Source organism: Fukomys damarensis, unplaced genomic scaffold (assembly GCF_012274545.1).
Source record: "Fukomys damarensis isolate Sample0158 unplaced genomic scaffold, DMR_v1.0_HiC HiC_scaffold_11, whole genome shotgun sequence".
Lineage (NCBI taxonomy): Eukaryota > Metazoa > Chordata > Mammalia > Rodentia > Bathyergidae > Fukomys > Fukomys damarensis.
The window spans coordinates 20,322,308-20,348,893 of record NW_022900923.1 but is presented as its reverse complement, the minus strand read 5'-3'; the positions used below and the strand labels follow the sequence as shown (position 1 = coordinate 20,348,893).

At 37.7% G+C, this 26,586-nt stretch overlaps 1 long non-coding RNA gene across 1 annotated transcript in view; it reads left to right on the top strand.

The window, feature by feature from the left end:
- LOC117285570 overlaps nt 1-21,893 on the top strand; it is a 34,031-nt gene extending 12,138 nt beyond the window's left edge. Inside the window, exons 3-4 of the long non-coding RNA XR_004516635.1 lie at nt 3,452-3,530; nt 21,842-21,893. This is a non-coding gene — a long non-coding RNA (uncharacterized LOC117285570). The remainder of the gene's footprint in view (nt 1-3,451; nt 3,531-21,841) is intronic.
- Nucleotides 21,894-26,586: the final 4,693 nt, after the last annotated feature.

Genomic DNA, 26,586 nt, shown 5'->3' with positions numbered 1-26,586 from the left:
TGAATTGTTATTTTCACTTGTATTAGACATTCATTGTTCCAACAATGTTTTTCTTAAAGTTGCTTAGATAATGTGCTCTTATTAACCTCTTATTCATTTTCCTGTTTTCCCATATGTGGCAATTTAAAAGTTCTAAATAATTAGTTTTGCTTGTAGGATGAACAGTATCCACAATCACCACTAATGTTCGTGACATTTATTTTTGCAACAGCAATTGTACACCTAAACTGTAACTGAATAGAATTTCAACGTATAAAACACATGATTTCACTCCAAGGTCCATATGGAGTGCCACCTTGTATTTGAAAGTAACTAACTAAGATGTTAACAATAAGTTTAAATAACATCACTTGTTTACTTCATTAACGGGATGACCTGGACTAGAAACATGTGACCCAGATGAAAACACTATCATTGGTCACATCTAAGGTCAAGAATCTCAGAGGTGACTTTGAAATAAGCCTTGACTTACTTTATCTATTCTTATGGCCATAGCCTAAACAGCATAGCAGATTTGAGGCAGCCACCAAGGCTGAAGACTGATGTTGCAGCATCTTAGTCTCATTTGTGAAAATGCAGCTGCAACTCCTGCATAGGATAAATTCTTGTCATCAAGAATTTGTGGCCAGGTTTCCTCTGAGCAAGGTTGGAAACATCATTTAAATTGAGAAACTGACATCTAAGATTACACAGAGAATCATATTAGGATCCAGCTCCAAGCCGCTCACTGACCAACATCTTACTGTTCTGACAAGGGAGAAGAGGAGGGGAGTATGTTAGTCCCAAAGGAAACTGCTGGAAATCGTGAGACTTCAGAGCACCAGCACGGCCTGTAGCATGCAGATGTAGGGAATGATAAACTAGTATTATAGATAGGTGAGCTAGGTAGAAATATTATAGGCAGTCAGATAGGGCTAGGTCCTCTAGAGGGTGAAACATTTCACAGCTGCACCAGAAACAATACATCAGGCCTCCAGATAAAGACGAGATGAACAGACCTACATACTTCCTCAAAGAACAAACACTGGGCCTAATCAAGTCCAGACAGACATCAGTCAGCGCAGAGACCAGAGATCTCTGACCTCTGGGCCCACCACTTCCTAGGAGAATCTTTCTTTTTTCTGTCCACACTTACTACGTGATTTGCTTCCCCACTGGACCACTACTACCTAAGTGAGTACACTTGTAACCTTACTGGATGATTATGTCTGTGGCCCACGTTGTACCTACGTGGGTTTTGCCCTATAAAATGCCTCTGTAAAGTGGGGTTTCCCAGGCTACCCTCTAGGGACCCCTCCTGTGCCTCAGGAGCTTCCTATTAATAAATATTTTCCTACTCTTACTCTGCCTTCTTCCTAGGACTTGTTCTTTGATTTTTAGAGAACAAGAGCTTGGCACATCATAAAGCTAACAGGTTGGTAGATATAATATTTCATATTTCATCGCCAATATTACGTCCTGTGTAACAGTAGGACCCTTTTTCTTTTCACTTATCACCTCCTCCCTCCAGGAAATTCCTTCCTTAGTTGTCTTTAAGAGTGCTTGATTCCATTTTATTTTAAAAAAATCCCACATTTTCTTTATCCAGTCTCCAGTTGGTGGGCAATTGGGCTGTTTCCAGGTTTTAACTATTATAAAACGGAGTACTACTCAGCCATAAAGAATGTGAAATTAGACTCATTTATAGCTAAGTGGATGTACGTTGAGGCATCCATGTGTAAATACTGAATAGTTTCTCTGGTGTGAGAAACTGAAAGTGTAAAGATCGAAAGGCACATTAGACATTGTGAAATAAGAAGAGAAGGCTGCAAAGGAGAAGTAAAAGTGAGAAGGGTTGAGGAAAGGAAAGAAGGGAATGGAATTAGTATGAGAAAAAGAAAAAATGGAAATAAAGTCTTTGTACGTAGGGAGGGTGGAGGGGGTGAAGGGAGGGCAGGGGAATGGGGAAAACTAGGAACTATTAAGATAGATTATGTAAAGGTACAAATTTCCAATGATGAATGTCATTATATTGTATACCTAAAATGTACCAATAAAATTAATTTAAAAATTCACACTGAAACAAAGCAATCTAAATCCTTGCAAAAAAGGGGGGGGGAAGAAAGCTTATTTCCAAATTGAGAGTGAATCTTCCTGACTCTGTTTCCTTTGGGGTTGTTAGGATCTGTCCTGCTAGGCCGAGTCAAAGACCTTCTGAGCCCATCAGCTTTAGATCCTCCAGAGAATATATTCTTCTCAGCTCAAAGCTTTCCCCTCTTTTCCCCCCACTTTTCTGTGCATTAAATGCAGCACAGTTTGATTTTATCCCAGTAGACCACTGCTAGAGCTTGGAAGGGGGAGTTATCATTATTAAATACATTTCAAGTCTTCCACACATATCTGAATACAGCAAACATTAAAAATTAATGCCTCTAATAATAAAACCTAGAATAATGCTGCTGTTATGACTAATTATAATTTATTGCAAGCTAGCGGTATGTTAAGTGATCTGAAGCACATAAAGATAAAAACAACCTTTGAATAGGTGAGTGGGGTGGGCGATTTCCCCACTCCTGACATTACCTGCACATGGATGCCTAGTTATGGAGAACCAGAAGACCACTTTCTTCCTGATTATAGGCCAAGACTCCCTTGAACAGAAGGGGAGGGAGAAAGAAGTCTTTGAACTATTTAACTGGGTGATAATAACCATTCTCTTCTATGATCCGTGAGGTTATGGTCCTTATGCCCGATAGCAAATGCCATCCCACACTACTAGTTATATTTTCAGGTATGTATTTGTCTCTCTGCTACATAACGCATTCCTTGATTTTTAGGCTATTCTATATCTCTCAGTGACTGGCAGTGTCTTCCTTTGCTTTACGCTTGGAAGTCTCAAAACATAATGTGCGTGTGTGTGTCCATGTGTGTGTGCTGTTTACCATTACAAAACCATACACTCTGAAAGTCAAAATGGTCTTGCTATCTTTGTAGCTACTGTTCGCAGTAGTACTTTGTCCTCCCTAGCTACAAACATTGCTTACTTGACTATTTAGCTATGCTAACTGACTCGGAGAGTCTTGCACACTAATTCGATGTGTAGTTCTCCCTTCTTTCCTTCATTCATTTGACCATTCGTCACACACGCTTTTTACTTCATACTAAGTACGATGCTAAGTGTCAAGGATATAGAGGCAAGCCAGATAAGCAAACCTGTGGCTTCTTGAAATGTTTTTCCCTATAAGATAGACAAAAATCAAATAAGCATATAAATAGAGTAATTTCAGGCCATGGTTAGGGACAGAGGCCTTTTCAAAGAGAGTAGTCTGGGAAAAGCTCTGACACAGGGAGCAGATTTGGGCATAGCTTTGAGAGGATTCTTGAAGCCAAATCAGATAGCCAGCTGAATTTGTTTTACTTATTTATTCATTCATTCATTCTATAATTAATTTGCCTTTTTTTTTTTTTTTAGCTCGTGAGTGTGGAGTTTTGATCCGAGGATTCAGAGATGAAGACGGTACTACCCTTGAAGAATTTACAATCTAGTAAGAGTGAGTGACAAAGAGAGTGACACAGAAACACAAAATTACAGTTAGGTGGAGGAACCAGGATTAGGGTTCACTTTGAACCCGCCTGGCCCAGGCCCCCCAGTGACCACTTGTGGAATAACATTGTATAGAATGGGTCAAATAGAAGTCAGGGACAGGAGAGAGAAAGCTGGTGCGCAGTCACAGAAGTCACTGCACTTTTGAGCAGCTTTAAATAGGGCTCTGGTCAGCGGCTGCATAGCAACCTTCTTCTTCATTTGAATTTACTCCCTGCAGAATTAATTGCTGAAGTCTTTCAAGAAGCAGTGGGGAAGTATTGCTTGCCCTCAAGACTTTCTGATTTGGTGAAGGTTGTGCTTATGACGTCTCTGAGAGGAAGATTTTATATCCTTTATATCTTTTATAAAGCCTTTTAGAGTGCTTAATTTAGATATGTGTACACACAAGCATACACAGTATGTGACGATGTGAATTTGGTTGTTTGACTGACTTGAAGTCTGAAGCCAAAGAGCAAAATTGATTTGGGGTTTCTATAAGGCTGCTCTCGCTCTGCCCTAAAGGAAGATGTGCCACGAGAATGTCAAACGATAGTTTAAAAGAAGAAATGCAAGACCTATCATGGAAAGGTACAAGATCCCGACGATGAATGTAACTGTACTGTATACCTAAAATGTACCAATAAACTCAATGAGGAAAAAAAAAGAAGAAGAAGAAATGCAGAATTATGCATTCCTCCTGGTTATTGCGTATAAATGGCTTCCTTGCCTGAAAGATCATGTTCCAGGGGAACCAGCAAGTAACTGGCTTAATACTGTTGGTCCCTGTGCCATGGAGTGGACTGAGTTCTTCCCCGCGCTGTGTGGGGATCGTGTCCACAATGCCCAGTGCAGGAGGTGGGCATTAATTAAGGCTAATGGCCTATAATTGGAGCTGCCTTTCTTCCTCCTCCCATTCTCTGAGGCTGGGACTGTCAGAAGCCTAGTTTTCACTGAAGCGTCATAATTAACGCCGAGCCTAATGTGAAAGACAGATGAGGTTGAAACCCGAAATAGCTCAGCGCTACCCAAGGGTGTGTGTGCGTGGAGCTGTGGGGAGCAGGCCTGGGAAAGAGGAGGTTGGCATTTCATTTGACCTCCAAAAGTTTCCCCTTCACAGAGGGAGTTTGGGGGTCAACACTGTGGTCCTCCCTTCACGTTCCTGGAGGTCATATTCTACAATACTACAATAGTCACTGATGGACCGGGATTTGAGAGTCCGGACTCTGGAAGTGCGGGAACCCCACACGGCGAGTCTCAAATTGTCTGTGGTCCCTCTTTCTTATTTGTAAGAGAAGATTTTCTTTTGCACGAGGCTGATATCTTTTTTGGTTGGAAGCTCAGGGACCTGGGAGGGCTGATAAATGTAATAATGTCTGTAAAGCCTTAGGAGTGCCTTGGAAGAAAATTCAAGGTATTTCTCTTATTACTGCTGGTATTCCAATTCCCTTGAACTCTGAGAACCCATTTAAGTGATTACTTCATGAGGAGGCTAGCAGAAAAGCAAGACTAATATATTTCTTCATTCGGCAGCTCCCACACAGTAAAAGACCCTAGATGCACTTAACAGTCACTATCCTATTCTCACTCTTTTCCCCATGGTTCTGCTTAGTACATAATGAACTAAACACCTGTAATTTATCTCCGAAGAAAATTAGATTCCCTGAACCTTCCTGCAGGTGGCTAGCAGCACCCCTAGTGCACGTGCACTAGTATTCCCTAACTTCTATAATGTTGGAGAACTTGGAGGAAGGTAAAGTAGGGGGAATGCATTTGCCGCATCTCAACCTAGGATGCTTGGAGAAATGGGCAACAGCCAAAGAGAAAACTGTTAAACAGTCTCAGTTCTCTGATTTCCTTGAGGACACTTTTTTTGGATTATTAAAGCAGAAAACTCATTGGTTTAATTTCCATCCTGAGCCAGTGTTTAGAAGAGGATCCCTAAATGTATGTAATTTTCCTCTTCCCAACACAGGCAGGTACTAGAGGAGTGTCACATGGTGCTAGATGTAAAGAGAAGAGTAGGGATTGTTGACAGGACTAAGGGACGATTGACACGTTGGAGACATTGACTTATTAAACACACAGCTACAGGGTGCTCCTTGACTTGGCAAGCTTAAGCCATGCAGCCTCCTCCCGAGCAGATGAGAAATGGCATCCAGCTATTCACAGCCACTGCACATCCACAAATGCTGGAGGCACCCACGTTCACAAAACAGCTGCTATGTTTTTGTAGATTGTTTTTATGCCCCAGTGTTTTGTTTCATTTTGTGATCCTCTCATTTGAGCAGCAATCTACAGAGTCATTAAGTTCCTTCATCATAAATTTCTCTGGGTCATTTGGATTTTTATTCTGATGCTTGGCCATACTGGCAATTAAGACCTGTTCAGATGGGCTTAAACTGTTATCAGCCTTTGTTTCCTGATTTGCAAACTCCCACTGACATTTGGTGATTTACCTGAGCTGAAATATTTGAAAATACAAATAGTCTGAGTCAGTGTAAGTATCTTAGGGTTGCTTGGGGGAAGAGTCACTAGATAGCTCTGAACATTGCCCTGGGTACCTTTGGGGCTGATTGTGTGTGCTTTTGGGATGAAAGAGTAGTGTTCAGCTGGCACTCACTGGCTGGTGTGGCCTTACAGAAACTGCTCTGATGTGTGGGTACCTGAGGAAAGAATTGTTTCAGTGCGGAATATTATATCAGCTTGAAGCCCAATGTTCTATTTTTTATGCTAACACTAAGATGTTTTGAAGAGAAGATGTTGCTGCTTTCCATACAGTGTACATGAAAAGATTAGAGATAAGGTGTCAGTGACATTTCTGTACTTTCTCCATAGCAAGTTTTTAGTGGGCAAGCATGCTTCATTCTTTTTTGATAGCTTTTCCAAAATGTCAGAAATTAGAGTAGCACGAGAAAACTGATTGTTCTCCAGAAACCTTGAGTTCATATATTAATGCGGCAAGAAATTATCAAAACAGTCTGTAAACAAGCCAGTTATGAAGGGTTTTGAGCTCCCTATCAGGGCTGTATGGGAAAGAACACCAGGGACAGTTAAAGTCTCTGGTCCATTGTTTGATATGTACCTGTGTGACCCCAGAAAAGGCTCATCACCTCTCTGTCTTCAGTTCCTTAATCTCTCAGACGGGGAGCAGTCCTCACTAAAGATACAAATTTGTTCTGCATTTTCACTTTGCTGTCCTCAGACTGTAAAACTAGTTCCTCTCGTGGTTTCTAGAGGGCTACCACAGCTCCTAGCATGAGAGTTACACACCAATGCCTGAAGGTCGACATAGGACTAGGTACATATATTTCCGCTATTTTAGGTGTCATCACCTGTAGAATGTACTGTTACTTTATACATCCACAGAAACAGTGCTTCTGATGTAATATGAGTATCAATTGTGAGTTACCTGATTGATGAAATAAAAAATGCCTTTTATGTTCCTAGTTCTCTGGGAATGTGTCTAAGAACTTTTTTTTCTTTTTTTTTTTTTTGGTACTGGAGACTGAACTCGGGACTTTGAGCTTGTCCGGGAGGTGCTGTGCCACTGAGCTAAATCTCCGGCCCCCTCTAAGAACTTTGACCATGCCATTCCCCTCTGCAAGAAGACTTCTCATGAAGAACAGTAGTTTCCACCCTGTCTATCTTGTGCATATCTGCCTGTACTTGCAGTCTCCTGGGATGTTTGCACCACTATAGCCACTTCCAGACTTGGTCCAGATCCATGTAAGCCAACACCACTGCTGTGTCTGGGTCCTCTCATCACTGTGGTGCTTGGGAGAAGCACTCTACAGGCATTTACTCCCATGGGGAAAACTCTTACAGTGGGAGGCATAGACTGAGCAGAGATGTGAATATATCCCTTACCTAATCCCACTGCAGTGTCCTGTGCAGAAGCAGAGTTTTGATGTAGTTTGGCTAGAGACATCTTGAGTGGCTGAGTTACTTGTGTCTCTATGAAATGATAGTCAATCTGGAAAAATATAAAAAAAAATTTTCATCCCATTATTACCTGTCTCACCACCTTGTCCTTTCTCCCTTTTTAGGCCCTGGCATCATGCCTCTCAATAATATCTTGGCACTGCAGCCCTGCCTTCGGCCCTATTTTTCCAGAGAAACAGGTCGAAATAACCACTGCAATTACTTCAAATCAGCTGAGCCTAATTCTAGGTACTTGGGTAGAGGTAGACCTAGAAAAAAACATCCCTGACAACGTGGAAGAGACCTGGTCATTGAGAAGATAATCAGCAGTGTTTGATTAGTCCCTGTCTTGCTTCACTGGGCTAATCAGATAATCAGGTTAAGATAATGAGGTGTGAACAGGCTTAAACAACAATAAAATAGCACAAAAATGTAAACAATTTGCGAGTTTCAGAACCTTACTATTACTTCACTCATTTGGCAAAAATTATTTAATGAACACCTACAATATGCCAGTCATGGTGCCGGCATAGGAAACACAATAGTGCCTGCCCCGTAGGAGCTTCTTATCCACTGGGGACAAATAAATTACACGTGATTGTAATTTTTTAGAGGGAAAATAGAATATTGTGAGAACATGGGAAGAAATCTAACTTCCTTTGGAAAATGACACAAAGCTTCATGGGTGAAGGGATAGAGAAGCCCTGCCTGGATGGATGTCTAGGTGGAGGCTGGAGGCAGAGCAGGCTAGAGAGAAAGAAAAGCGTAGGCAGAGGTGAACAGGTGCAGTATCGTCATGGCTGGGATGGTAAACCTGGTTTATGAAGATGGGGTTGTAGGAGTTTTGGATTTAATAATGAAGACAACAAAGAATCCCCGACGCAATTGTAGAATGAATGGACTTCTGGGTGGGTGGGGCACAAAGAAGCAGGGTGGGAAGGAAGAAAGGAAACTGATACTACTATGTTGTGCCACATTTGCTTTTGTTTTGTTCAGTTTGGAGTTTTACTTAACGTGAGTAGGCTCCATGCTCTAGGATTTCATGTACATTATAGATCTTACATGTGGCTGAGAGGGTAGAGTTTGAAAGGAAGTCACTGTTTTCAAGTAAGAGGTGGAACATATCTCTATGGCCTTTACCCCGTACGATCCTCTGCCTCATGGTTCTTGTTTTCCTTTTGTCTGTGCTGTTAGTTCTCACTACACGGTGGAGTAATAATGGATACCGCATCAACAGTGTGACTCCCCAGGGGAGTAAACTACCCGTGTTGACAGAGCCACAGACTTCATCTGCATATTTGGCTGATGATCTGTAGCTAGGAGCTACCAGTGACGGTATCCACGGACACAGTCACGGCTTCACTCGCTCATTTACTTTATGATTAGTCGTTTATTAATTCCTTTTGATCTTTGTCAGCTCAGGTGCCATAACAAAACAGCATAGACTTCTTACTTAGTTTTCGTCGGGGCAGCCCTACCCCTGACACACTGAAACCAGGAAAGCAATAGCCTTGACCCCTGGACCTATGGGGGGAGTAGCAGCCATGACAGTCTCTGAATCTTTGGGGTCAGCCTTCCTTTTTCTTTAAGAATTGTACATCTTTATAGCTGAGCAATTCTATGATCTGGTCCTGTAGAAGCCAAGAAGTTCCACAGCCTTTCTTCATTACATTATCTATTCTCTGTCCCCTTTAGTTTATTTTGTTTTTTGTTGTTGTTGTTGTTGTTTGTTTCTTTGTTTATTGAGACAAGGTCTCACTATGTAGTTGAGACTGACCTGGAACTCACTGAGTAGCCCAGGCTGGTCTCGAACTCACAGAGATCCTCCTGGCTCAGCCTCCTGAGTGCTGGGATTATAGGCGTGTTCCACCACGTCCAGCTTTGTCCTCTTTAGTTTAAACTGGCAGTATCTTTTCCAGGCTAAGCCCATCTCTACTGTCTTCTACTGAAATGGCCAGATAAGTCTATGAGTTACATCTATGATTTTATTAAATGTTCCAGTCATATTCTTAGTGTTCTCTTAAAAAGAGATTTTTCTTTTTCTTGTCATGTGGAAAGCTGTAGAGTCTTTTACATCTTAGAACTTTGGTTCCATTTGCTTAAGAATTCCTTCTTCACTTCATCTCTGTCCTATCACATTTTACTTTAAGCAGTCAAAAGGAGTTAACTACTTACTCCTTTAATACTTTATTTAGAAAGTCAGTCAGCTAAATATCCCAATTCTATAGCTTGCAAATTCTACCTTTTACAAAATACTGAAAAAAAAACCCAACAAAAAAACAAAAACAAAAACCAAAAACCAAAAACCAAAAAACAGTTCAGCCAAGTTCTTTTGTACTTTATCAGAAAGATAACCTTTTCTTCAATCCCCCAAAATAGACTTTTTATCATTGACTTTGTCTGCGACTACCCTAGAATTACTTTTAGCATTCATATTTCTAGAATAGATCTCAAAACTCTAGTCATTACCCTGTTCCAAGGCCATATTCATGTGTGTGTGTGTGTGTGTGTGTGTGTGTGTGTGTGTGTGTGTGTGTGTGTATTTGTTACAGCAGCACAATTTTTCTTGGTACCCAAATCTGTCTTAGTTAGCTGGGGTTGTTTTAATGAAACACTATAGACTGAGTAGTTAAACAGCAATTTATTTTCTCACAGCTAATGGCAGCTGGGAAGTTTAAGATTGAAGTGCTTCTGATTTAGTGCCTGTTGAGAGTTCTCTTCCTGGCTTGCAGACAGTCCCTTTGCTGATCTGTGGTCACAGACTTTCCTCAGTGCAGGAGGAGAAAAGGTGTAAACAAGCCCTTTGGTTTCTGTCTTAAAATGATATTAATCTCATCAAGAGAGTCCCAACCCAATGACTTTAGCACTAATTACTTCCCAAAATCTAATCTATCATCCTGGGAATTAGAACTTCAGCATATAACATTTGAGAGGCAGACAAACATTCAGTCCATGAACTGTCTTTGCCTTTCTCTAGTGTTCCCTCACCCCTTCCCTTCTTCCTTCCTTCCATCCATCCATCCATCCATCCATCCATCCATCCATCCATCCTTCTTTTTAAAACTAACTTGTATTTATTGAACATCCTCTATGGACAAGCCACACTGTTAGGCACTATTTGGATGAAGATGAGCTAACTCAGACCTTGTTTCAGAGGTCTAGGGAAGAAAGAGATGAGAAAATAAAAGGCCAACATGGTGCAAGAGTTCTATTACAGAGTTATGCATGAAGTGCTATGAAAGTACAGTAGCAAAATATAAACTTTTGTAAAGTGCTGAGGGTGAAGTTGAGCTTGGTACTGCAGGGAGGGGGAAGTCACATGGGAAGGGGGTGAAGATGTAGGGCATTGTGTGCACAGGGAAAAAGTTTTGCTTGAACAGAAATACATTAGTCACTGGGCAAGGCCAACAGACAAGACTGCGATGGTGTGCAAGAGATGGATTATGAGTTTCCTTTGGTGTATGGTACAGAATTTGAATTTATTTAAAACTATTAATGCGTTCTGGTGGTTTTAAACACAATAGTCACATAAACAGATTTTGCTTTTTTAAGAATTCAGATGAATATTTGGATGTGAAGGGTACATTGACAAGATTGAAAGCAAAGAGACTATTATGGGAAAATTTGAATATAATTTCAATGTTGTTTGTCTTAGTGATGAGAGATCAGTATCAATTTTTTATGTACATAGGATGCTACATAGAGGTAGAGGTGGAGAGCAAAACTGTTGAGGTTTGGTCAAAATAAATATGAATATATACAGTGCTCAAAAAAATGTGTTCACCACTATGGGAGATGGAATCTAAAAGACTTGATGACTAAGGAAAATATAAACGCAATCTTGACAATGAAACTTCACCCATCTTCACCACTTATTTATCTAGTATATGCTTTTTTTCCCCTTTAGTCACCAAAATCAAGAATACCAAAAATTCCTGAGGCTCGAGGAAGGTCTTTAACTCCTTATAACAGAGAGAGCATGGCTTGTTACAGTTGATGGTGACAAATATTATAAAATTATACCTTTTGAGCCTTTCTAATGGAAGATTTTAGCAATTTTTCCTTTGACCTTGAGTTAAAAACCAAAGTGTGAATGAGAATATCATTAAACTCCTTAAATTTTTCTGAGGACCTTCCTTTTTGGACTCATAACATTAACATAATCAAAGACTGCTTTTCTTTCAAGTGAAAATTTATTCATTTACTACCATATGGATACATAAAATTCTGATGAATGGCATTTCCTCTCATCTTATTCAGAGAAAAACATGCTACTCACTCATTTCTCACTCCCGAAACTGAGGAAGAACATTTATTCTGCATGTCACTTTATTTTGTCTGAGGTCGGTCACCACAGTATTTTTAGCCCTTTTTGAAAGCCCATTAGTAGCACTCCTTTTTCTTGAGACCTTTCCTGCTTTATGCACTGGCAGGAGCATATTTCTGGTTCCTTCTAGGACCCAGGAGAGAGTTGTTGGGCTGTTCTTTCATTCACCTTTTGGTGCATGAATGACTTCTAGATTTCCTTGAGCCTTCTTCCATATTTTATTATTTATTCATTAATTCTTGTTCTCATTTTTATCATTTCTAAATATTAGTTACTCTTGGAAGGTATGTTAATTTAAAATTGCCACCTTCACATTTCACAAGTTTAGGATCTCAGCCCTGCATGCTCTTCACTGGTCATGTGACCTCCTTTCAGATGTAGGACGGGAGCTGTGTGGGATTATTGCTGTACTATCGCATACAGAATCTGTGGGCACACAGTGATGAGTGCTATCTTCCAAAGAACTAAGTTGATAGAGTATGCTCGCCTGATTCTTAAATCCAGGCAGATTATAGGGTAAAAACAACTTCTGGTGCAAATGTCTTAATGGTTTATTTATTAAATACTTAAGAACAGTTTAAAAATTTACTGAACAAGAGAATGGGTGGCACCAATCCTGTCTACTTCATGGATTGAGGGGTAGGGCTCCCTGTAGGGAGAGGTCATAAAAAAGAAAATCAACAGAATAATTCTCACCCTTCTTACTGCTGCACTCCTTATATAGAGAGGTCATATTTATAGAGAGGAGGTGTTTATTAGGCCCAAGTGTATGCATGTATATAGGCATTAAATAGGTAAAGAGAAAAGCCTGGGTTAGATATTGATAAATCAAAGTAAGATTAAATTTCATCACACATAACATCTTAACTTCAATGTTTAGCTGAGAACATTTACTTTTTAAGGCAGGAAGAGCCACATATAATTAGGTATTCAAGTAATGAGAGATCTTGCAGCCAGTCCAGAAAATATTTATTTATCCTCAAGAATCAGGCAATACTTAAAGTGAAACAAAATGAAGCTACTCTCTTGTGGAGTGGAGTAGGCATTTGATGGATTATACAGGCAGTCACATATCTGGTGAGCCTACTCTGCAAATATTTGTGCAGTAGCAATTAGAGGTAGAATTAGAAATAGAAAAGCAACAGAAGTCGAAAGACACTGAACTTCTGCAAAACCTAATGGTGTAGCTGCCTCAGAGAATGGTCCTATGTAGAGGGGTGGTCAATCCAGTTCGTTTTCAGTGCTCTAGAAGTTTTTTCTCCAACACTGATTTTATTAGTTCAAAGCATGTGATGAAACTTGAGATTCTCTCACAAATATTATAAAATTTTTTTCATTAAAAAATGCTAATTTTGAAGAATTGCTTTGTAAAAATTTCTAAGCAATAGCACCACTTTCTTTTTGCAAAGCAAAATTTGTGACATGAGATTTAGAATTTTAAATTTTGGTTTTACCGAGTTTTGGAAAATATACAACATCATGATCAATATACAGGTATTTTCATCGTCCAGTTTGTTCTCTCATGATGATTATAGTCAATTTCCACATCTGACTTATAACCAGAATTTTATTACCATAGTTTAGTCTTGTTTGTTCTTGAACATAATAAAAATGAAACTGTACACTAGGTACTATTCTCTGTCTGAAGACAATATTTTGAGATTTATCCAAATTGATGTATATTTTTATACATTTTTGTTTTTGTTGAGTAGTATTCTATTATTTGAGTAAACTATAATATGTTTATTCTCTCATTGATGAACATTTTGATTTTTTTCCTAATTTTTGGTTATGGTAAAACTACTATAAACATTCTTGTATTGGTCTTTTTGTATGCTTATGCGTTCATTGCATTTATATATGTAGGAGTGGAAATTTGGACATGAGCTTGATGTGTATTTACATAAGCAGCTATCAAACACTTTCAAAATAGCTGACTGCTTTATACTCCTATAATAATGATGCACAAGATTCCCACTTACTCCACGTGCTCAGCAACATTTGGTGGTGTCTTCTTGTTTTTTAATTTTAACTGTTTAGGTTGACTCAAAACATAACATGAGAGCTTGTCATATTTTAACTTGCAATTCATTACTAATAATGATTTTGGATACCTATTTATGTAATTATATGCAAGTTGTATCTTATATAGTCAAATCTTTTTTTGGTAAAATATCTGTAAATCTGTCATTTACTTTGTAGTTGGGTTGTTTGTCATTTTTTTATTGGTTTAAAGAAGTTCTTTAAGTATTCTGGAAATATTTTGTTCTCAGTTATATGTACTGCAAATTATCAGATTGTGAAGTGTTTTCATAATCTTGGGTAGGAGATCCTATATACGATTTTTTTTTTTTTTTGAGATAGGATTTCAATATGTAGTTCAGACTGCCCTGGAACTCACCATGGAGGCCAGGCTGGTCTCGAACTCACAGTGATCCTCCTGCCTCAGTCTCCCAAGTACTGGGATTATAGGAATGCGCCACCATGCCTGGCTATGATTCTTAATCCTACTGATTTATTTTCTCTTAGAGATCTTTGGCAATTTCAAATTTGTGACATGCTCCTACATTTACATATGGAAGTGTTTTAGTTTTTATATTTATATATAGAATCATTCTTGAATTGTATTTTTGGGTATTGTATTAGAAATAGTTAAAAGAAAAATTTTCCTGTTGTCTGGTAGATCCTGTCATGGTAAGTGAAATGATTTTCATTTCCCTATTGAATTATTTTAGCACCTTTGTCAAAATCAGTTGATTCTACATATGTACATCTATTTCTGAAATCTTTTTCAGGTTTATTTTTAACCCAACATCCAATATGAGATTATTTTAATTATCACCATCACATACAGTATTGTAAAATCAGCATATTCTTTGTTTTTCAAAAGAATATGCATTAAGACTCCCTGTCAGAAAAATATTCAGCAAATATTTTCTCCCATTTTGTAGATTTTTTTCTTCACTCTTTTGACTGTTTCCTTTGCTTTGCAGAATATTAGTTTGATGTAATTCATTTGCAAATTTTTGGCTTTGTTGTTTTAAGATCTTGTGCAGAAAAATAATTGTCTGTATGAATGTCTTGAAGTGTTTCCTCTGTGGTTAGTTAGCATCTGCTGTTTGGTCTGCGGAGTTTGGTTTGGGAGCTTGGACTGGGAGGGTAAGGCACGGAATCACCAGGCAGACTCTGAGGAGGTTTCTGGAATGCTTCTGATTTATTTAGGAAATGCACAGGCTTATATAGCTTACATGTGGACAACCATGGGGAGGAGCATGGGAGGAGCATTTGATTATATGGCACTTTCTTATAGGTTATGCAGATCCATACATTAGTGGAGAACATTGGGTGATAGCTTATTGGCTAGACATATGGTGGGGTGATTCTTCTTTGGGTGAGGTGAAGGAGTCACGGACTAGGGGCGGAGGTGTAGTCTGTTAGACTCAGCCTCTACACACTTAGGTGAGTTAGCTCAGCCTCAGAGAGGTCATCGAGTTTGCTCAGAAGATAGGAGTGTGGTGCACCTGGCCCAGCCAGGCTTGAACTTCTCCCACGGTTGCTTTTAGGAGTTTCTGAGTTTCAGACTGTGAATTTAGGTCTTTACTCACACGGAGTTGATTTTTATATAGCACGAGAGATACAAATCAAGTTTTGGTCTTCTGGACGCAGATATCAACAGCAGTTATTGAAAAGAATGTCATTTTTGCAGTATATATTTGGTAACTTTTTAAAGAATCAGTTGGCTGTAAATGTGTGGGCTTTTTCCCAGTAATTTATATTCTGTTCCACTGGTTTGTTTTTATGCTGATATCATGTTTTTTTGGTTACTATGGTTCCATAGTATATCTTGAACTCAGGTATTGTAATATTTCCATCTCTGTTCTTTATGCTCAAGAGGGTTTTTAGCTATTCAGGGTCTTGTGCTGTTTTTCTATTTCTGTGATTAAAGTCAGTGATATTTTGATGAAGATTGTATTGAATATATAGACATCTTTGAATAACATGGTATTTTAACAGTATTAATTTTCCCAATCCATGAACTTGAAAGTCTTTTTTATCTTTTTGTGTTTTCTGTAATTTCTTTCATCAGTTTTGTGTTATTCGGCTTTCCCGTAACTGGGACAAAATATCTCAAACTTAATAGATGAGATGTTTAATGTGGCTCACAGTTGTGGGTGATTCCTTCCACTGTTGGCTAAGGTGGAAACAGTATGATAGGAGTGTATAGTGGAGAAAAACTGCTCACCTCAGGGCAGCCAGGAGGCACAGAGGGAAGGGATAGACTTGGGACAAAAATGCACCATTACAGGTCATGCCCAAAGTGACCTTTTGAGTGACAGTTTAGATCTAAACCATAACAAATGTTTTATAATTTCTTTTATATGTCTTTCCTTTTTTTTTGGTTACATTTATTCCTTTGTATTCTAAGCTATTGTGAGTTGCTTTCAAGTTTTATTTTTCAGAAAATTCATTATTGGTGTGTAGGAAAGCTACTGATTTTTCTCTGTTGATTTTATATCTGCTACATTGTTGAATTTGTTTGTGAGTTCTAATAGTCTTTTGGTGGAGTGTTCTCAGTTGTATACAGAATAGTTACATCACATTAGGAGGAATTACTACCTCATTGTCTCTACTTGAAGATTAAGTAGTTAAAGGAGATGTGTTTGGGTGTCAAGTTGACAGGGCAAGGGTTTGTGATTATTAGTCTTGATTGGCTTGAGAAATGCCTAGGAGATTGGATGCTCCAACATTATGTGCATATACATAAATTACAATCATTATGGAAGTATGATGAAAATACAATGAACTGTCAATGAAAACACAGGAATCTCTATGAGTAGTGGTATATCAGACTTTACTAACAGTGTATGACAAGTTTCAACTTGTTCTGTGCAATTAATCACTTGTGAAAAGAGGTATGGTTAAGATAAAGGGTATTTAAAGTGTGCCACGAATCATGAATTAGGAACAACACGTTAACATGAAATTTTGTCAGTTTCATTGGATTTGCACCATTTTACCACTTCAGATTCCAGCTTTTAAACATATGTCATCACAGGTGATGAAACTTAGATTTGTGGTTATGATCATCACTAAGGTTAAGATTTTTTGGCGGAAATCATCCAATTGTCCTTATGTGAAAAAAAGCACATCACCCATGATCCCACATCAAGGTGAGGTTGAGTGTGTTTACTGAATGAATGTTATTGTGCAATGTGAGTTTGTTTCCAGAAACACGACAATGGACTCTGAATGTTATAAGGGCTTAGTGGAGCTTCAGGAAGCAATGTGCATAGAAAATGAACTGAGAAATGTGAAAACAGTTTCATCCTTTATCATAACAGTGCTCCATTTCACACATCACTTATGTTTCAGCAATTTCTGTCAATAAAAACATTACATTGTGTCTTCATCCACTTTACTCACCATATCTTGCACCAGAGGACTCTGGATTTTTCCAAAAGTCAAAGAGACCATAAAAGTAAATGAGTTGAATTAATTCAGGACATGGAAGCAGCCATGAGAGTACAACTAAAGACACTCATAAAAGAGGATTTTCAGAACTTACATAAAATATCTTTTAATGATGAGTCTGTTTTGAACTAATAACTTTGATACGAAATCTGCGTGCTTCTACTCCACCACACACTGTATAATTTGGATGTTATAGTTTACATTTTTATGTGTTTATGAATACATTAAAATAGCTATAATTATTTTTATACTTTTGCCTTTTAATGTGTATATCAGAGTTATATGTGATTTTGATACCACTATTACCATACTAGAATATTTTCATTATGACCTATACTTGTGAATTTTATACTTTCATGTTAGCAAATTGAACCTTTTGTTTTAGCTCAATGGATTCCCTTTAAAATGCCTTGTGAGGTGATGAACTCTCTCACATTGTATTGGTAGAGGAAGTCTGTCTTTCTTCCCCATTTCCAAGTGTACTTTTAAATTTTAGGTATAAAGTACACTTAGTTGGCAGTTTCTTTTCTTTTTCACAACTTAGAATATTATCCCATGCTACGGGCCTGCAAAGTCCCAGTTGGGAAAGTCACTATAGGCCACTTCAATATTTGTTTGTACATGATGTGCTTCTGTTCTCATGCTGCTTTCAAACTTTCACTTTGCTTTTTTGTAACATGTCTTGGCGAAATCTTCTTTGGATTACATCTTATGGGGGAACCTATCAACTTCATATATTGGGATGTTCGTATCTTTATCTAGAGTTGAAAGTTTTTACCATCCATTCCTAGAAGCATTTGTTTCATTCTTACTCTCTTTCGCTGAACTCTTCTTGTATAAATATGAGTTCACTTGGTGATGTCTCTCTGATCCTTTAAGCTGTCTTCATCTGCCTTCCTGATTTTTCCCTTATTTTTTTCAAGTATTCTCTCTTCTGTTTTTCTCTAGTCTTTCTTCTTCTTTCTAGTGTGCTGTTGAAGCTCTCTATTGAATTTGCTACTTCTTTTGCCTCTCAAATTTACATTTGTTTCTTTTTTGTTTACCTCTTTGCTGATCTTGCTTTGTACATGTATTATTTTCCTGGTTTCATTCAGTTGTTTATTTGTGCTATCTTGTAGTTTGTTAAACTTCTTTAGAGTGGTTGATTTGAATTCTTTTTCAGATAATTCATAGAACTCCAATTTTTGTTTGGATAAGGTACGAAAAGTTTATTATGTTCCTTTTCTGATACCTTGTTTCCTTGTTCATTTGCTATCATGGTAGTCTTTAAGTTGCCTGCACTTTGTGAAAGTCATTACCTCTTTAAAACTATATGGTTGGACTTTGTAAAGAAAATAACTTCACTGGAAGAAGGCAAAGAGAGATGCTGTGGTTTACTGGGTTATTGGATCTAGGGAGTCAAATATGAGGTTGTGCAAAAGCTCCAAGTATAGAATGACACACAGTTTCATCAGCTCAGGCATGGTTTCAAGAGGTGTGGGAGATCTGCAGTGGCTGCAAGGGATGCATCCTTTGCAGGATGCATCAGTGCCATCTCCTGCTCTAGAAGTAATCAGACAGTCAATAGTGGGAGTAGAGTTGACACTGTGCTTGCTGCTTACACGGGTGGTGGCAGGGGTTTCACATGGCCCATAGCTGTGAGGGTTAAGGACCCAATCAACCTATGGTTGATTGTGGACACACACTCTGTGTATCTGTGCCAGGAATCACATGACTGCAGCAGCTGGGGCAGTTTTGGTGAAGTGAGAGGAAAATCGATTGTGACTCTGTCATTTGGTGAATATAAAGAATGCTCTGTTGTGTTCTGGGAGAGGGGCCTCTGCGGAAGCAGTACCTGGAATGGCTTTCATGTAAAGGTGCCAGGGTGGTGGCTCAGGCATAGATGGCAAAAATCTGTGGGGGATTTGATGTAAAAGGATTCAGAGGACCCATAGTGGCTATGTAGCTCTTGGTTTTGCTCTAGTGGTAGCAAAGGTAGAAATCCACTAAATATGTGCTGGCTGTGGTTTCCTGAGAAGATTTTGCTGCTGAAGTGGTCTGGGGAGCAACCTGAGGACTCCTAAGATGCACAGTATAGGTCCTCAGAGGTAAAAGCTGTAGGGGGGCAACATGAGGGCTGTTAAAGTCTTCAGCAGAGAAGTCTACTGGCATCCCTTGCAGAAGAGAAAACAGGCACCATGCTGACTCTCACTATGTAGCCAGAGATAGCTCCCATCCTTCTTCTTCGTTACCATCCATGTCCAGATGTATCAGCTATGCCAAGCTTCCCATCAATACAGATGAGGTAAAACTTAAATTGATCGTCTGGCCACTGCCTTAAATTGTTGGAAAAGGTGCTTATTCAGCCTGCTGTACCTCTGCCTTCAAGAAGGACTCATGAACCATAGACTCTCTATGCTGAGTGAGCAGTTTTGATCTGAGGAGTGGGCTACTATAGAAAAAATGAATCTGTACTTCTTTGCTTCTATATATTTTTAGTCTCATGTCTTTTTTTCTTCTACTGCTGTAATTTCTTAGAATGGAGTTCTGAGATATTCCAGAAATTTTTTTTTTCACAGATAGCTCCAAAATTATCAAGGTAAAAAAAGACTATATCTCTTATCCCACCATCTTGCTGTTGTCACTTTACCACAGTCTTGAACTATATCCTTGTAATAAGTCTTAGAGTCAGAAATATCCTCTAATCTATTTTTGTATTTTCAACATTGGTTTGGAAATTACAGTGTTACATCGATTTATGAATTTAATTCTTTTCACAATTCTGGTCATAAACCAAATTGGACAAGAACTGAATCAAATTTAATGGTTAGATTCAGTGTTTACCTTAGAGGAAATTTGATTTGGTTCTTGTCCATCTCAATTTGTGACCATAACTGTGGAAAGAATTAAGTCTGTGAACTGAGGTACCTCTGTATGTATAAAAATATGAGTTATTTACATTTTTATGCAAAATTTAAGAATTAAGTGCTAATTTCTCAGAGAAATTTTGAAGGCATTTTCTTTCAACTACATTTACCTCAACTTAATTTGGGGAGAATTGATAATTTAAAATATAAAATCTTCCAATTTATAAGACAATACAGTTTGCCCTCTGAATTTATGAAGGCTGCTGTATACAGGCAACTGTGGATAAAAAAATATGTTTAAAATTTTAATCTGAGGGCCTGGGATTTATCTCAGTGGTTCTGCTGCCTACCTCACAGTGTAAGGACCCAAGTTTGATCCCTGGTACCAAAAAAAAAAAAAAAAACCCTCAAAATTTATATCTGTATTGAACACGTACAGAGTTATTTCCTGTTATTATTCTCTATGTCATACAGTATAACATATTTGTGCAAAATTTATATTGTGTTAGGTATTATAAATAATCTAGAAATGATTGTATGCAGGATGAGGAATTTTAATTTGATAATTTTTTTGTATTATTCTGGTACACATTTGCTATTCTTTTAACTTTACTCTATTTTGTCTGCATAACTTTAAATTTTTATACAGGAAAAGAAATGACCCTTTGCTTAAATAACTTAGTTGGGAGAGCATTAGACTAAAGGAAAGAAATAACTGGGTTATTTACAATTATAATATATAGACTATTTAATTTAATGTAAGTTTATATTTAATTTTGTATTAATTTATTGATTGCTATTTGTTCCATTTGGTTTTATTTTCATTTTTTATTTTACTCTTTTAAAAAGATTAATTCACTAAGAATTTATTTGGAAGAAGAGACCTAGAATAGCAAAAGCCATCCCAGGCAACAGAGACATGGCAGGTGGTATAACAATTCCCAATTTGAAACTATACTACAAAGCCACTGTGATAAAAACAGTATGGTAATGGAAAAAAAAACAAACCTGAGGAGTAGATTGGAAGATACAGAAACAACTCCAGATGTACTCAGCTATGTCATCTTTGACAAAGGAGCCAACTATCCTCAGTGGAGAAAGATAGTGTCTTTAATAAATTGTGTTGGAAAAACTGGATTTCAACCTGCCAAAGATTAAAACTAGACCCCTATCTTTCACCATGCACTAAACTAAAATCCAAGTGAATTAAAGATCTAAATATTAAAAAAATAGCCATTAAATTTGCTGGAAGATAAGTTAGGCAGAACCATTGAAGACACTGGCGTAGAAAAAGACTTACTTAACAAATCCTCAGTAGCATGGGAGCACAAAGAATCAACAACTATGATCTCATCTTATTAAAAAGCTTCTGCACTGCAAGATAAAATACCAACAGAGCTAAGAGACAATCTACAACGTGGGAAAAATGTTTACCAGCTGCTCCTCAGACAAAGGACTATCATCTAGAATATATAAAGAACTTAAAAAAACCAGCCCCCCCAAATATAAAGACCTGATTCAAAAATGGGCATCTGAAATTATGTCTATTTCTTAATTCATTACATAGAAGTCTTTTCTAATAGTTGCTTTAGGAGTTATAGTATGCAGTTTTTAAACTATTGTGTTTAAACTCTTTTAGTACTCAGGCTCTATTTATCATATAATGTAAGAACCTGATAATATTAAATTTTCATTTCCCCACTCCTGAAGGAGAGAAGATGGCTACCTAAGTTGGCAACAATAAGCGTTTCTGAACTGACACTGACACAAAGCAAATACTCTGAAGAAAGAATGAGATAAATTCTGATGGAAGGGTAAGTGGAAATCCAGTGTCTGGTGTGTGTGTGTGTGTGTGTGTGTGTGTGTGTGTGTGTGTGTGTGTGTGAAGGGAAGCTGGTCCACTTTTTAATCACAGCTACCTGTCCCCACCACAGACTCAGAGTACCTTCCATCTCAGGAGAGGATTGGACTGAGGAAAGGAGATGGACTTCCAGAAGTGTCCTGGTTGATGAAATAGATTCACAGTTACTCTATCCTTCCCAACTAGGCTCAGCAATTAAGATAAATTCAGTCCAGGGATTTTGAGATCCCAAGTGGTTGATAAAGGTATGAGACAAAGCACCACAATCTGGATTTTGAAAACAGTGATGTTAAAAAAGACAGCAGCGATGTTGCAGCATCTGTGAGTAGTAGTCCTGTGGGGAGAGCAAGGCTAGCTCAACACAGAAAAAAATGTCACCATTCTACCACATACAGGGGAATACTGTGTTTCTATAACATTTGGTGTACTACCCATGATTTCCAGTAGACTACCTTGATGAGTTTGTCCAGTACCTCCTAGCTAGGGATTGCAGAGGTCAGGGAGACCTGGGGCAGTGCAAAGGATGTGAAACAGAAAGTGGGCAGGGAAGATCTTGAGAGAAGAGATAGACTGATGCTCAGGTTTAGGGGTGATTTGGTAGATCCAGAATAGTATGGGTAGTCTCCTATTTTTTCCCCAAACATCAGAGCCCTGAGATGGCATGAAGACTCACATAACACCCCACACTGGCAGAGAAAGCCCTCTGCTGAGCCAAGGGGCTGCCCCAGGTTCTATGGGTGGATATGAAAAAGGAGCTCTTGAAACAGAAACCAATAGATGACTGGGAGGATTAACAGAGAGCATTGCTTGGGCTGGAGGTCTTTTGGCCATTTATCAGGCAAGGAAAGCCCCTGGAGAGAAGACATGGAGATGACTGCACTCTTTGGCAAACAATGAAGAAAGTGAGAGTGAAAGGTCCCTGGTGAAAATGGACAGAGACCTGGAGAAATGGGAGTTAGGCAAACTACACTACATTTGCTTCTTCCCAAACCAACTGAGGCTACTGGATCTTGAGACAAGACAGAGATCTGCAGTTAGTTGTGCCCACAGCACAGCTTGTAAGTAGGAGATGGAACTGGATGGAGTGACAGTGCTCAGCTACAGGCCTGCAATTGTGCAGTTTTCAGAATTGACCACTTACAATTAGAATCTGACCTAAGTGTTGATGCTCTGGGTTAATATTGAAACAACTGCAAGATAGTTTATTTTTAAATTTTAATTTAAATATTTAAAAACATACATTTTTATTAAGGTTTCCTTGCTTGTTTGTTTGTTCTGAGTTATTTTTATTGTAATTTTACTTTCTTCTGATTTTTGCTTCTTTATTGTTATTTTGATATTTTGCTTTACTTTTCTCTTTATGGTTTCCTCCTATGTCTTGCAGTCTATTTTAATCCTTTTCTCTTATTTTTAGTCTCTTCCTCTCTATTCTTTTTTCTCCTTTCTTCTTCATTTTTCAACTTGCCTTCCCTCTCTTCCTCTTCACCTATCATATGGTATAGATAGATAGATGGATAGATAGATATATAGATAGATATTAGTACCATTCAAGATTATGTCAAGATAATTGATAACAAAATTGAACATAGAAGCTCCAAACAAAACTAACTACAAATATATTAACAATTTCTAATAGTATCATAGCCTCCCTCAACCTCTAAATACACTTCAACCCATCTACGTAACTCCATTTACCTCCACAAAATACTCTCTCAACCCCACCAACACTAGCTCTTAACCCTAGAAATTCCAACAGTCTGAAACTCCTATTGTGCACCTATCAATAATTCTCTTGCCACCTTTTCTTTCTACTAACAAAGCCTCTTCCTTTTCCCTCACTTTTCACATAAATAACAGTATAAAATAGTCTGTAATTGGTATTGATAAAATGGTAAAATTTTCAAAACAAATTTAATGATTATGATTGATATATGACTGAATCCATTGATGCTGTTATAGCTAGTAAAAATTTTCTGTTTTACAAATGACTGGACCCTACCGAATTAAATTGAATAGGTTGAAGTTATAAACAATACTTCCTGATATACAAGGCCAAGATCACATTACTGGAAAACAGAGCTGAATTAAATCTTCATACCCACAACGATTCTCACTCTATTTGACCTCAACCCCCAGTACACACACACACACACACACACACACACACACACACACACACACGAACATGAAAATACAAGACCACAAAATGCTTCCATAGACTCCCAACTCTCCCAAAGCAAAACCTGCCCTGATGGAGAGGAAATCAAAGAAAAAATAAATGAGGTGTATGAAATAATTAATGAGGAAGCAAAGAAAATTGGCCAGCTCAAAGATGACATAATTTGAAAGACATTAGAACTAACAAACTGACTCATTGAGGAAACAAATAAAAAATTTAAAGAGCTGATCAAAACTATTAAAAATGTGAATGACAAATTTGTCAAACAGATTCCATGATAGCATGCCAAGCAGAAATTCCAGAGATAAAAATTCTACTGAATATACAAACAACAGACACATGATGATATACTCAAAGGAACTTTAAAAATAATAATTAAGATTAAGGAGAATTCATCCAGCAGCTACTAGATGATACAAAGAAGATGAACACTAAGGCTAATTAGAAAATAGAGAAATTAGAAAATAGCACGCATGGAACTTAAAATATCTATTTACAAGCGAATAGTTTCTCTGGTGTGAAAAACTAAAAGTGTAAATAAGATCCAAATTGTATAATTGACAATGTGATATAGAAAATGGCTGAAGATGTAGGGGAAGTGGGATGGGTAGGGGAAAGGAAATAAGGGAAAAGAAAAAAATATGAGAAAATGATAAAATGGAAACAAAATCTTTGTAAATAAGGAAGGGTGGAGGAGAGATGAAGGAAGGGCAGAGGTATGGCGAAAATATGAGAACCAAGATCTGTTGTGTAATGGTACAAGCTCCGAATGATAGATGTAATTGTACTGTATACTTAAAAAGTACCAATAAACTCGATGAGAAAAAAAAAAATCTATTTACAGATATCATTGCAGAAAACTTTCCAAGTATGGGGAAAGAAATCAATATACATGCAAGTAGGGATTACAGATGAAAAAAGAAGCTCCTCACATAATGTCATAGTCAAAATAGCAGAAGTTCAGCACATGAACAGAACCTTAAATGCTGTCAGAAAAAAAGAAAAAAACAAAAACAAAATCCAAATAACAAAAAACAAACAAAAAAACCCAAAAAAACTTGCAAGTGTAAAATTATTAGGATTACAGCAGACTTTCAACACAATGTTTGAAACCTAGAAGAACTTGAAGTATTTCAAGACCTAAAAAAAAAAAAAAATTCACACACACACACACACACACACACACACACAAAACAAAACAACTTTCAACCCAGACCAATTTATCCTGCAAAATCATTTTTCAAAATTAAGAAGTAAGGACATTCCATAACATAGGACACTAAACCAGCACCCTAAAAACTATCTGTCCTAGACAGAGACAAAGCTAACACGGCCAAAATATCTGATGAATGTACATCAGGCATGATGAGTAGTTAAAAAATGGAAAATAAATGAGTAAACAAGAAATAATGCAATGACAGTAATAAGTCAATATTTTTCAGTAATAACTCTATTTAAATGGCTTCGATTCCCCAATTAAAAGGTACAGACTGGCACACTGGATCAAAAAACAAAACCTAGTACTTTGCTGAATTCAGGAGAATCTTATAATCCAGAAAGAGATTCATAAACTTATAATAAAAGAATGGAAAACAATGTTCCACACCCTTGGGTCCAAAAAACAACCAGGAGCAGTAATTTTACTCTTAAAGCAAACCTTAAACTAAAAAAATGATCAGAAGAGGCAAAAGTCACTACATATTAGTTAAGGATATAATTCAAAAAGAAGAAATAACAATTATAAATAAATGTACACTGAGTATTGGTGTAACCAGCTTTATAAAGTAAACACTACTTGCCAGCTGTGGTTGTGCACGCCTGTAATCCCAGCACTCGGGAGGCTGAGGCCAGAGAATCTTGTGAGTTCAAGACCAGCCTGGGCTACATAGCGAGTTCCACGTCAGTCTGAACTACATAGTAAGACCCTGTCTCAAAAAACAAACAAATAAAGTAAATAAATAAAATAAAGTAAACACTACTGGACAAAACAGAGCCAATAAATATCAACACAATCATAATGGGTTTCCTTCATACTCAGCTTTTACAAACAGAGCAACTAAACAAAAAGTTCACAGAGAAATATCAGAGCTGAACTATTTTTGAACAAATGGATTTAAAAGGTACCTATAGTGTGTTCTATTTTACTAAATAGAATATACATTCTTGTCAGTAGCACATGGGACTTTCATAAAAACAGATCACATGTTCATTAACCAGGTTCATGAAACCTGCCTAAAAATTAATACCAAATAATCAAAATATCCTATGTATACATCAGGTCATAGTGCCCTGAAATTAGAAATTAATTGCAAAAAACAGAAATTTTACAAATACCTGTATACTCCTGAACAAAAAGTGTCATAAAAGAAATCAAGGACTAGAATCAAGTGATAATGCAATACGGCATAGCAGAAT